This window comes from Haliotis rufescens, unplaced genomic scaffold, assembly GCF_023055435.1.
Source record: "Haliotis rufescens isolate VD_foot unplaced genomic scaffold, xgHalRufe1.0.p SCAF_12, whole genome shotgun sequence".
In the NCBI taxonomy this organism is placed as follows: domain Eukaryota; kingdom Metazoa; phylum Mollusca; class Gastropoda; order Lepetellida; family Haliotidae; genus Haliotis; species Haliotis rufescens.
Window position 1 is genome coordinate 8,913,106 of NW_025963802.1, and position 12,569 is coordinate 8,925,674.

Here is a 12,569-nt window from a genome sequence, read left to right on the forward strand (position 1 = left end):
TCGTATTTTTTGTTCAGCTAGGCATTGTTTTATATCCAGGGATTAAGATTACCTTGTGCATTTTCTCATAAACTAAGCCGGACACAGCAATCAGCTGTACACACGTTTTCTTGGAATCTACCGGTGATTCGGTCAAGACACACCCAATGATATAACTTTACAGGATTTTAAATGCAAGGATCGGCAAAAGTTGAAACTATTTTTTTATCAGGAATAATATATTCCAATATCTTGTTAATTTAGATTCAGCTTTTACTAAACATATTTAAAATAATAATAACCCTAAGCGAAGCAGCTGATCGCTAATGCCGGGTATTATTTTTTACATGGAACCAGTCTGACCAGTCACCGTCAAGGCTCCCATGCACGTGATCGCGAGAATTACGTGTTGACATAGAATCGTCCAACAAAAACAAATATGACTTTTACCGAATCAAAGTATGGCATTTATGATATATGTATCCATTCTCTGTCAACTTAAGTTGGTAAGTTGGTAATCTGACCATGGTTGCTGTTAATAACGGTGAGTTGTGCGATCTGATCGCTTCACACACGATTTTGCCGAAATTAATTAAAACAATGTTAAAAGGAATTTTGAATAAAATTAATGAAATAAGTTACAAACAAAAGTTCAGATATACAAAGAACACTTTTTATAGCCAGACAGTGTAATTACATGAATAATTTGCGAACTTCAGTATGGATTTGTTGACATGGTATTTCTGGTTTTATGTGCTCACAGTAATGTCTTTCCATGGGGGAAAAAACATCAAAACTCATTAATTCGTGTATAATGCGCACCCCCTTCTACACAGCTGTGTTTTTTGGAAAAAAGTGCGCACTATTCTCAAGAAAATACGGTAAGGCTTACTGATGAATTTACGCCAATTTGACTCTGAATTGGTCCCAATAAGCGCCCACCCCTTCTGTCTTTTTTTAAGCGCCCTGGGCGCTTAATGGGTCGAATATGGTAATTTGATTGGCTGCCTTAGGTCACATGCTCAAATTTAACCAATCATGAACCTTGTAGCAGATTTCAGTAAGAAAGCATCATTAGAAACCAATTTTTTAAGTTATAGAGCAAGAGCAAAACTGTTTGAATGTGAAAAGCCAGACTCAAAAGTTTATTAGTTAAATAAAAAAATAATTTTGGATATTAAAAACATGTCAAATCTTCAGATTGGAAATGACAGTCAATGAATCAAAATTTAATGTGTTATCTTATGAAAGCATAAAAAGTTATTCTTATCCAAATGAATCTTTATCCCTAGTGGTTTGTGGAACCGTAAAGATACGAGGAACCAGTGTAATAGAGGAATATAAAATTGCTCACATCTAAGGGCCAACTTAATTAATTTTTGTCAAGAATATATAATTAGACATAATGTGTGTCTATAAAGTCGGATCCATCATCATGTAAAGGAGTTCCTCTGGGGCATGCGACATACCTTCTGAACAACACCGAGCATGTTGTTGATAACAGCACATGCCTGCCTCACGGAAACGATACTGGTAGGATGTACGCCTTTGACTTCCGAGAGAAATTCTTTTGATCCAATTTTTGTTCTCCTTTGATGTGGTTTTGGTTTTTGGTTTGCGATTATTTTATTATCATCTATTATAAGGTGGGTTTTTTTAAATTTATTTGTCAATTTATGCCAAAAGGTTGTTTTATATACATATAGCCATGAATCAATTCATTGACTCTGAAATGAAGACTTTAGAAGGGTGTTTGATTGCACAATGTGGGGACGGGTTGTAGAAGTCAGTTTTGTTTGCAACATGTATGACATACCTGGCATCACTGACCCTTTTGGGAGACACGGTTTAATCTCCCACACAAACAAAGTTTAGCAGGGATGTTGAAGTAGGTGTTCATCGCTCTTCTTTCATGTTTCATTTCCAGAGATGAACTCGTTAACTGTTTCACTCCCGGGAAGATCCGGGTAGAGAATAGGTCTTCAGCAACCCATGCATACTGTAAGAGGCGACTATGCTTGTCGAAAGAGGCGACTTTGCTTGTCGTAAGAGGCGACTAATTGGATCAGGTGGTCAGGATCCCTGACTTGGTTGATGCATGTCATTGTATCCCTATTATGTAAATCGATGTTCATCATATCAATCACAAGTCCGCATTATTTATGCAGAAAATATTTTTATATCAATGCTGACAGCAACTTTTATTAAATGCCTGTCTTTGAGGATTTCAGACTACAGATCCAGGTGATATTTTTATGTTCATGGATTTCACTAAAAGCGACAATCAGAAAAAAAAGAGTGAAAAGTCTTAAATAGTCTTCATTTGTCCATCATTGATGGATTAAAGAAAACAGATAACACCACAAAAATCAACAATAGAGGAAGTATTACCTTTTGTAGAATAAGATAAAATGCTTTGTGCATAGTCTCTTCCCAGCCTGAACGAGAATGTCGTCCTGAAATATGACAAACTCCTTGGTTTCAAAACTTGTTCTCATCACTATGTGGCTGGACTAAATAACATCAATGCAACGTCGTAGGAGGCGACTAATTGGATCGGGTGGTCAGGATCCCTGACTTGGTTGGTGCGTGTCATTGTATCCCTATTATGTAAATCGATGTTCATCATATCAATCACAAGATTGTCTGGTCCAGATTCGATTATTTACAAACTACAGTCATATAGCTGGAATATTGCCGAGTGCGGCGTTAAACCCCCAAAAACAAAAAACTGTTTTATGTTTCTTTGTGATGTAGAGATCTTTGCATCCACATCGGGTACGTGGTTAACTGGTGCCTTTAAATATGATGGAATGTTGTAAAGTAATATTTTAAAATATTTTTTGCCTTTGCAAGGAAACAAGTTGGACTCAGTTCAAGTTGCGGTAGGGTTTGTTTCATGAGAATAGTTTTTCTTGAACACCCTCGTGGTCAAGTTATGAAATCTCACTTCTTAGAATATATTTGTACTAAGAGTGTTCTTTATAGTGAAACTGGGACCTAACTATAATCTGAACATTGGAAAACCTGCCGTCTTTGGCCTCAAAATATTGTCCAGAGATCAGTTAAAAATTGTTTGGCTCCCTGGTGCAGTGAGTGAGTGTCTGCCCAGAGAAGGGATAGTCAGTGGTTCAACCCCAGGTAGCCTTCGTGGTGCAGTGAGTGAGTGTCTGCCCAGAGAGGGGATAGTCAGTGGTTCAGTCCCCAGGTAGCCTTCGTGGTGCAGTGAGTGAGTGTCTGCCCAGAGAATGGATAGTCAGTGGTTCAGTCCCCAGGTAGCCTTCATGGTGCAGTGAGTGAGTGTCTGCCCAGAGAGGGGATAGTCAGTGGTTCAGTCCCCAGGTAGCCTTCATGGTGCAGTGAGTGAGTGTCTGCCCAGAGAGGGGATAGTCAGTGGTTCAGTCCCCAGGTAGCCTTCATGGTGCAGTGAGTGAGTGTCTGCCCAGAGAGGGGATAGTCAGTGGTTCAGTCCCCAGGTAGCCTTCATGGTGCAGTGAGTGAGTGTCTGCCCAGAGAGGGGATAGTCAGTGGTTCAATCCCCAGGTAGCCTTCATGGTGCAGTGAGTGAGTGTCTGCCCAGAGAGGGGATAGTCAGTGGTTCAATCCCCAGGTAGCCTTCATGGTGCAGTGAGTGAGTGTCTGCCCAGAGAGGGGATAGTCAGTGGTTCAGTCCCCAGGTAGCCTTCATGGTGCAGTGAGTGAGTGTCTGCCCAGAGAGGGGATAGTCAGTGGTTCAATCCCCAGGTAGCCTTCATGGTGCAGTGAGTGAGTGTCTGCCCAGAGAGGGGATAGTCAGTGGTTCAATCCCCAGGTAGCCTTCATGGTGCAGTGAGTGAATGTCTGCCCAGAGAGGGGATAGTCAGTGGTTCAGTCCCCAGGTAGCCTTCGTGGTGCAGTGAGTGAGTGTCTGCCCAGAGAGGGGATAGTCAGTGGTTCAGTCCCCAGGTAGCCTTCGTGGTGCAGTGAGTGAGTGTCTGCCCAGAGAGTGGATAGTCAGTGGTTCAGTCCCCAGGTAGCCTTCATGGTGCAGTGAGTGAGTGTCTGCCCAGAGAGGGGATAGTCAGTGGTTCAGTCCCCAGGTAGCCTTTGTGGTGCAGTGAGTGAGTGTCTGCCCAGAGAGGGGATAGTCAGTGGTTTAGTCCCCAGGTAGCCTTTGTGGTGCAGTGAGTGAGTGTCTGCCCAGAGAGGGGATAGTCAGTGGTTCAATCCCCAGGCACTCACTCACTCACTCACTCACTCACAACAATGATCCCAAGCATTCTGTTGCATCCTGAGTACCTGCTTCAGACATGGGTGTTGAATAAAGAAGATGAAACTTTCCCATGTCTTTTATGCCATGTAAGAAGCCCGTCGTTGTGGACATGTGCTCATGCATTTTCATTGCAGTGGCCTTGCTGTATGCCAAGCTGCCACACAATCCTAGAGCTCATTGTCTCCCAAGGTCAGCACTCATCCATGCTGTGATACATGGAAATATTGAGTCTGAGATTTAGGGATAAACTGTTGGCTGGAATATCTTAGAGAATGTTATTATACACTTGGATAGAGGAAGGCATTGAACGCTTTCAATAATTGTTATCCTGATGTTATTGGATGAAGGAAATGTTTGAGATGCCCTTGGTTTTAGACAAAGACATCAGTATGACCTTGAAGACTGGACACTAGGGTAAATTGGATTTCTGTTATCATTATATTGAATAATGTTGTCGATGCGATAAACCAGTCCAATATACTTGGTATCACAAACTGATAAATATGTAAGTAAGGTAACTTAGTGAGAACAACTTTAATAAGCTCCATACATTGCTGTCTAGCATTCTGAATAAGTTTTCCCATGGAGGTTCTGGGTTACTATTGGTCCTCAGCAGCCTATGCTGGTTGTAAGAGGAGGCCAAATGGATCGGGTGGTCAACTTTGTTGATTGCATGTCACCACACCTGACAGTGTGTGATGCTGCTCACGTTATCAATCACTGGATTGCCTGGCCCAGACTGGATGATGTACAGGCTGCCATCATGTAGCTGGAATATTGTTGGGTGCTGCTTCATACAACAACAACAACTTTAAATAAGTTATAGTTAAGTTTAGAATAAGTTAAAGGTTTAGACCAGCACTAATTTTCATAGACAGTTTCAGAAGTTCAAATCCGATGCTCATGATGTCAATCACTGGATTGTCTGGTCCAGACTCGATTATTTACAGACCGCCATCATATAGCTGAGTGTGGTGTTAAACAGCAAACAAACAACAGTAGTTCAAAGAGCGAAATTCATGTTAAACTTTGCTTGATTAAGGAATGGCATTTTATAAGGATATTTATTACTGGTTCCGTATTGAAAATATCACATCTGAGGATTACAATTGCATTATCCAAGCCTTTTCCATAAAAATATATGGAAATATCTGAGCTTTGCTTCCATACAAAAATATCACATAATCACAGAGGCTTGCAAAATACAGGTTTTGTTCCTGTTATGCGATTGCGTCCCTTGGGCACGCCAGAAACCTATGATTGTGGGTTCGAATCCCGGTTCGCCCCGATTATGTTTCTAGGTTTGTCAGCACCATACCTGTGCTCGTGGGTTTCAACCGAAGAGGTAAATGTCTGAGACATGCATCTCTTCGGGCTTTCCTCCCACATTAAGCTGACATGCCGTGATATAACTGGAATACTGTTAAAAGCAGCGTTAAACCCAACTCACTCACTCACTCACTCACTCACTCACTCACTCACTCACTCACTCATGTTATGTGATATGGTTTTATTGGTAAAAGAGGTGTCCGGTATCTCGGGACATACATGTAACTAGGATGGTGGAATTGTTTCCGTGGCAATGTACCTTGCCCTTTTCTGACACGTGTTTTTTGTTTTTTAATATCTATGCTGCTGTTGCAATAGTATGGCAAAGTCAGGTAGTAAGTGGGATATTATTGCAATATTTAATATGTGCCCCCAAAGCAATCTGGCCATTAGGATTTGAGGAAGTAATTGTGTTTTAAGTCCACATTATTTATGCAGAAAATATTTTTATATCAATGCTGACAGCAACTTTTATTTAATGTCTGTCTTTGAGAATTTCAGACTACATATACAGGTGCTATTTTTATGTTCATGGATTTCACTAAAAGCGACAATCAGAAAAAAAGAGTGAAAAGTCTAAAATAGTCTTCATTTGTCCATCATCGATGGATTAAAGAAAACAGATAACACTACAATAATCAACAATAGAGTAAGCATTACCTTTTGTACAATAAGATAAAATGCTTTGTGCGTAGTCTTTTCCCAGCGTGAACGAGAATATCGTCCTGAAATATGACATACTCTTGTTATCAAAACTTGTTCTCGTCACTATGTGGCTGAAATAACATCAATGCAACGTTAAGTTTAAATTCACTTACAAATACAAAGAGAACAAAACCATTTCTCACAGAAATAGATACTATACAATTAGCAAAAAAATTAAATCAAATTTAATTTTGTAGCCTCAGCAGTCCATTGCAAAATAGATTGATTGTCGTCTTATATAAAGTAGTAAATGAATTGTATGGATTGTAAAATCGTTATCAGCAAATGTGTTGCTCTGTGTCCCTGATGATTGTATGGTCGTGTTTGGAAATGGAACGATGTGTTGCCTATTGTGTACCTTATCTGTCCCTGGCCATGCTGTATCGATGTAGGTCCAACATTCACCATCAACATGTATGATGGCAGGTTTGCAGACAATAAATAAAAGATGTCCCTCATTGTGTTACCATGCACTCTCTGGCAGACACTCAATCCATCTCAAGTCCAGTACTGTCAACATGGAAACTGAATTAGTTGTTTAGAAATAGCATCTATCAATGCTTGTCAACAACTGATATTCTTGATGTTTGAAGTAACTAAGTGGGTGGCTTAATGGGATTTGGGTGAGTGAGTGGATGGATAAATGGATGGATGGACACAGCATCTTGATTGATGGAGCACATGAATAAATAAACATTTATTCTTAATGTCTGACAATAATTGTTGTCTGGTTGAATTAAAAGCAATGAAATGAAAAATGGTATTTTGAATACGACAAGGGTTACTTCCCTTCCCAATTTACTTTTCAAGCTCCTCACACCGAGAGACACCTTCCTACCCTGTGGGTATCTTCATGACCACCAGTGAGGAAGCACATATTGCAAGAATCTCTAAAACAATCCCTCCAACCCAAAATGTAGTGACATTTATACTTTTATGTATTTCTTTGGAAATTAGGAAAAAGGTTTATGACAGACTACTTCTATTTATGTTTGTTTTTAATCAGATTGGGTCTCAAGATTTTCACCCAACTTCCTCCTTTACATTTTGGCTATACAACTATGATAGTTTAAATGAAATAAATTCAAATTGAAAAACAAACCAAACAATTTAGCTGTAGCAATTGGTAAACATTTTGGTCAGTGGGTACGAGTTCTTAATTCCATGCATGGTTGTAGATTTCTGGCACAGTGGGGAGCTTTGACTGGTGGCAGCGTTAGTACAGAGAGCATCATAAATGAGGAGCTGTGCGGAGCTTGTTAACACTCTACATAATTTTCAATTACAGAAATTAGTCATAATCATTAAGAGACCCGAGAAGATCCGGGGTAGAATAAGTCTTCAGCAACCCACACTTGCCGTAAAAGGCGACTTTACTTGTCGTAAGAGGCGACTAATAGGATCCAGTGGTTAGGCTCGCTGACTTGGTTGATGCATGTCATCGTATCCCAATTGCCTGGATCGATGCTCATGATATTAATCACTGTATTGTCTGGTCCAGACTTGATTATTTACAGACCGACGTCATATAGCTGGAATATTGCTGAGTGCGACGTTAAACAACAAACCAACCAATCAACCAACCATAATCATTAAGAAAAAAATAACCTTCTGTTCATGATTGGTGTGACGGATGTGAAGTAGATACCGTTACATCAATGGCTACCAGTTCTACATGCTGATACTGTACGCGTCCTATGTATGTGTTATAAGACATTTGAGCCGACGTTGTACGAGGGCCTGGATTACGTGTGAATCATTCGTACATCCATCACAAATGGCCTTGAAAAAAGGTTGATTTAAGGCTTGTGCTTCTTCATTGGATTTCTTCTAATCCATACTCTATCAGTTTAAACATGCAGGATTCTGATCCATCTGTTCCACTGACAGGGAATTAATAAGACTATAAGAACAGTCCAGCCTGGCAAACATTAAAAGTTAAGATAAATTGGTTGTTACGAGCAGAATGGATGAGATATGACATAATTGTGTTTAATTCAGCTTTTACATGTTCTATGGGTTGTCTGTTGTGGGCAGGGGTGACCATTGGTCAGGGAGTGTGTGCATGACTCACAGTACTGAGTTATGCCCCCTTGCTTCAAGGGCAAAAGGGCATGCACTTGAAATACAAAAAAACTAGCACATCATTTGAGAAAAAACTGTTTTATCAGCCAAAAATTAGTCAGATTATAGTTAATGGAAAATGTCACGATACAATTGTGTTAACATGTTGATGTTGATGTATAAAAAAGACATGTAAGTATGTTTAAAATAAGTGTGTGTGTGCACCACTGACACCCCTCACATCACACACACACACACACACACACACACACACACACACACACACACACACACACACACACACAATACAACCAATCGGCTGTGGATCTACATCTGGTGGTGGATCTCATGGCTGTTGGTTGAAAGTCTTGATTCATCTTAGAATGTTCCTGGCTCTTGTCATCATCAACACTAATTGTTATGATCTTGACCTACGGTCGGGTAGCCTAGTGGTTAAAGCGTTTGCTTGTCACGCCAAAGACCTAGGTTCGATTGCCGACATGGGTACAATGTGTGAAGCCCATTTCTGGTGTCCCCTGCCATGATATTGCTGGAATATTGCTAAAAGCTGTGTTAACCATACTCACTCACGCCTGTGACCTGCAAACTACCGCCATGATAAACCTGAATTGTAGAACTCACATTCTCTCTCTCTGTACTCACTCACTCACTCACTCACTCACTCAGTTTTGATGCAAAACATTTACATAGACTGCCAATAGCCATTAAAGCTTAGAAACAAAATTAAGAAATGATCTGATTTCGTAAAACCACACTCACTCACTCACTCACTCACTCACTCACTCACTCACTCACTCACTCACTCACTCACTCAGTTTTGATGCAAAACATTTACATAGACTGCCAATAACCATTAAAGCTTAGAAACAAAATTAAGAAACGATCTGATTTCAAACCACCTTTAACTGTTTGCCTATAACTATTACAACAGGTGGAACCAACAAAGGGATTGTATGAAGACCATGTGACTTCGTCTTCAGAGGGTTGGTGTCTGGGGGTTGTTCAGTTCACCAACTGAGCACAGCTTCAGAGTTCCTGTATGTTTCATTGTGGGGCATTCATATTAAAGTTCACTTGTCAAGGAAATAAATGGAGGCACTGATGGGTTGTTACTGCCAGAGTCATCCATGAAAATCCTGAAAAATTAGCCCTCCATGATGAATGCAGTATAACTGGCATGGGCAGTTGGGGACAAAGTACTTTCAGCCATGTTGTCATTTGATGATTCATCCGAAGTTTTATAGCGGAGTTAGTCATTCCAATATATGCTGATCAAATCAATAAATCTTCTTATTTCTCCATATTCACCTTTGTTTGTTTGTTGTTTAGCGATGCACTCCACGAGGGTGGTCAAGAAAAAGTGTTCTCATGAAATAAAGCCTACCGCTACCGATTATAGTTAGGTCCAAGTTTCACTATGAAGAACACTTTTGGTACAAATATATTCTCAAGAAGTGAGATTTCGTAACTTGACCACAAGGGTGTTCAAGAAAAACTGTTCTCATGAAACAAAGCCTACCACTACCGATTATAGTTAGGTCCAAGTTTCACTATAAAGAACACTCTTGGTACAAATATATTCTCAAGAAGTGAGATTTCATAACTTGACCACAAGGGTGTTCAAGAAAAACTGTTCTCATGAAACAAACCCTACCACTACTTGAAACAAGTCCAACTTGTTATCTTGTAAAGACAAATAATATTTTAAAATATTCCTTTACAACATTGCAGCATATTAAGAGGCACCAGTTATCCACGTACCTGATGTGGATGCAAAGATTTCTATGTCACAAAGAAATATAAAACAGCTTAATGTTATCTAATGCCACACTCGGCAATATTCCAGCTATATGATGGTGGTCTGTAAATAATCGAGTCTGGACCAGACAAACCAGTGATTGATGTCATGATTATCGATCCACCCAATTGGGATACGATGACATGCATCAACCAAGTCAGCGAGCCTTACCACCCGATCCCATTAGTCTCCTCTTATGACAAGCATAGTTGCCTTTTACAACAAGCATGGGTTGCTGAAGACCTATTCTACCCCGGATCTTCACAGGTCCCATATTCAAGTTGAAACCTGGATGACTTAATGTGTGTACTCTGATGGAATGGTGGCAAGACGTGACTTCCGTGGACTTGTTTCGATGCTCAGTAACTTCCATTTACTTTCAATTGCTGACCACTGGATGTGGGTTTCTTCCTGCTGGGTAGAACATCTGATGATATGGTCAGGGAGTGAGGACTGGTCATACAGAAGTCCATAGAAGTCCATCGGGTCACCCTCTCGACTCACTCATCCACCCGTTCCATTACCAGCTCTCTCGCTCATCCGTTGACAAATTCACCAATCAATTCACTCACATACCCATCCTTTCACTCACCCACCCATCGATTCACTTGCACCAATTCAACCACCCACTCACTCATTCACCGACCTACTTACCTCTTCATCCATTCACCCACTCACTTTGCCTTTTAACCACCCATTGTCCCACTCACTCACTCACCCACCCACCAACCCACTCACTCATTCATTTATCTGGCCACCCACTCACCTATGCACTCACTCTCTCACTCACTCACTCACTCAAAAACTCACTCACTCACTCACCCATATATTCACCCACATACCGTTTATCTCGGTGACAGATTCTTCTACCCCCTTGAAACCCCTCTAATTCTAGATACGAAAACCTCACCTTATACACAGCGATATACAGTACTCACCCACTCCTCCACCCACACCCCACTTGTAAAAGCTTTATAGTGAGTGGGGGCGGTCGGGTAGCTTAGTGGTTAAACCGTTCGCTCGTCGCGCCGAAGACCCGGGTTCAAATCCCGACATGGGTACAATGTGTGAAGCCCATTTCTGGTGTTCCCCGCCGTGATATTGCTGGAATATTGCTAAAAGCGGCATAAAACCAAACTCACTCACTCACTTATAGTGAGTGAGTGAGTTATTACTTCTTAATGCCCCAGCAGCAGTCCTGCAGTGAGCGCTGTAATTAGCATGAGTGTGTGAGTGAGTGAGTATGAATTTACACTGCTTTTAGCAATATTTTCTTAATATAACGGCAGGGAACACCAGAAATGGGCTTCACACATTGTACCCAGGTCTTCGGCGCGATGAGCGAATGCTTTAACCACTAGGTTACCCCCCCATAATTAGCATGAACACGAATCCAATACTGGAACTAGCAAAGTACATGATTCCATTAACGCATTTTCACAATTCAGTAGCAGTTACATAATTAATATTGATCCCTGTACTTAGTGGTCCTTCATGATTCCAACTGGAATCTAAATGTAAATCGTAAGTAAATTACCCCTTCAGAAACCTACATCCGGACTGACATTTACCTGATGCTTTTTGCACTTGAGGAATAAGATGTTTCATTTAACAACCACTGATCATGGTACTTCCTCAATGCATTGTCTGGATTAGTGCCAGATAATCCCTTTTGTAATTAAGGTATTGATTAGGTAATTGTGATGTGATGGTTGAGTGACACATGCTATCCGATACAGAGATCAATAGCAGCTACATGAAGATGACAGACGCCACCTAGGTCAGACATGCAGCTTGACAATTTGTCGATAAAACCTGCAAGAGATACTGTTAAATCTTCACATGGCTGTGTGGCGTGAACATGTAGAGCATGTGTAGAGAAGCAGGAGTACATACTGGCGACATCGTCATGGTGTTAAAGGTTAGTCTTATGGTTTCTGTAGGTTGAGTTCTGTGTGGACGCGCAACATGTTGCATTTACTGTAGGAATAATGTCTCATGGAAACTGTAGTTTAGAGAAATGTGAAGTTTATTCTGTTTACTTTGATTTGGATTTCTTTGAGTTGATTTTGTGAATTGAAGATTTAGAGCTTCTGTGTAAAATATTTTTAAGACATGTCTGATGGTTCCGCTTAAAGATGCTATAAAGGATTCTGGAGTAATATCCATTGTACGAGGGTTGGGGGCGTAGAGTGCGATGTTTGACAGTTTGATTACAGTTTGTTGTCATCTTCTTGTGGCAAGGAGTTAAATGACTTTAAAAGTTCATATCCACCCTTGCTGAACTAGGCTGGAATTATGAAGTTATATTTTGGCTGGACTAATGACTCTATGCATTGTAATCGAAATCGCGTAACGAAATCGACATCTGGTTCGTACAGAACATGGATTTCAATGAGCAGATCATGAGCAATGATCAAC

At 40.6% G+C, this 12,569-nt stretch overlaps 1 protein-coding gene across 3 annotated transcripts in view; it reads left to right on the forward strand.

Moving 5' to 3' along the window:
* LOC124143898 (sex peptide receptor-like) overlaps positions 1-12,569 on the forward strand; it is a 213,342-nt gene that overhangs the window by 147,451 nt on the left and 53,322 nt on the right. Inside the window, exon 1 of one of the 3 annotated variants that reach the window (XM_046513066.2) lies at positions 12,004-12,069. The exons of the other annotated variants lie outside the window; for them this stretch is intronic. The gene's annotated coding sequence lies outside the window, so the exon portion shown is untranslated. Of the gene's footprint in view, positions 1-12,003; positions 12,070-12,569 lie in introns of those variants that run through there. 3 annotated transcript variants of the gene reach the window in all.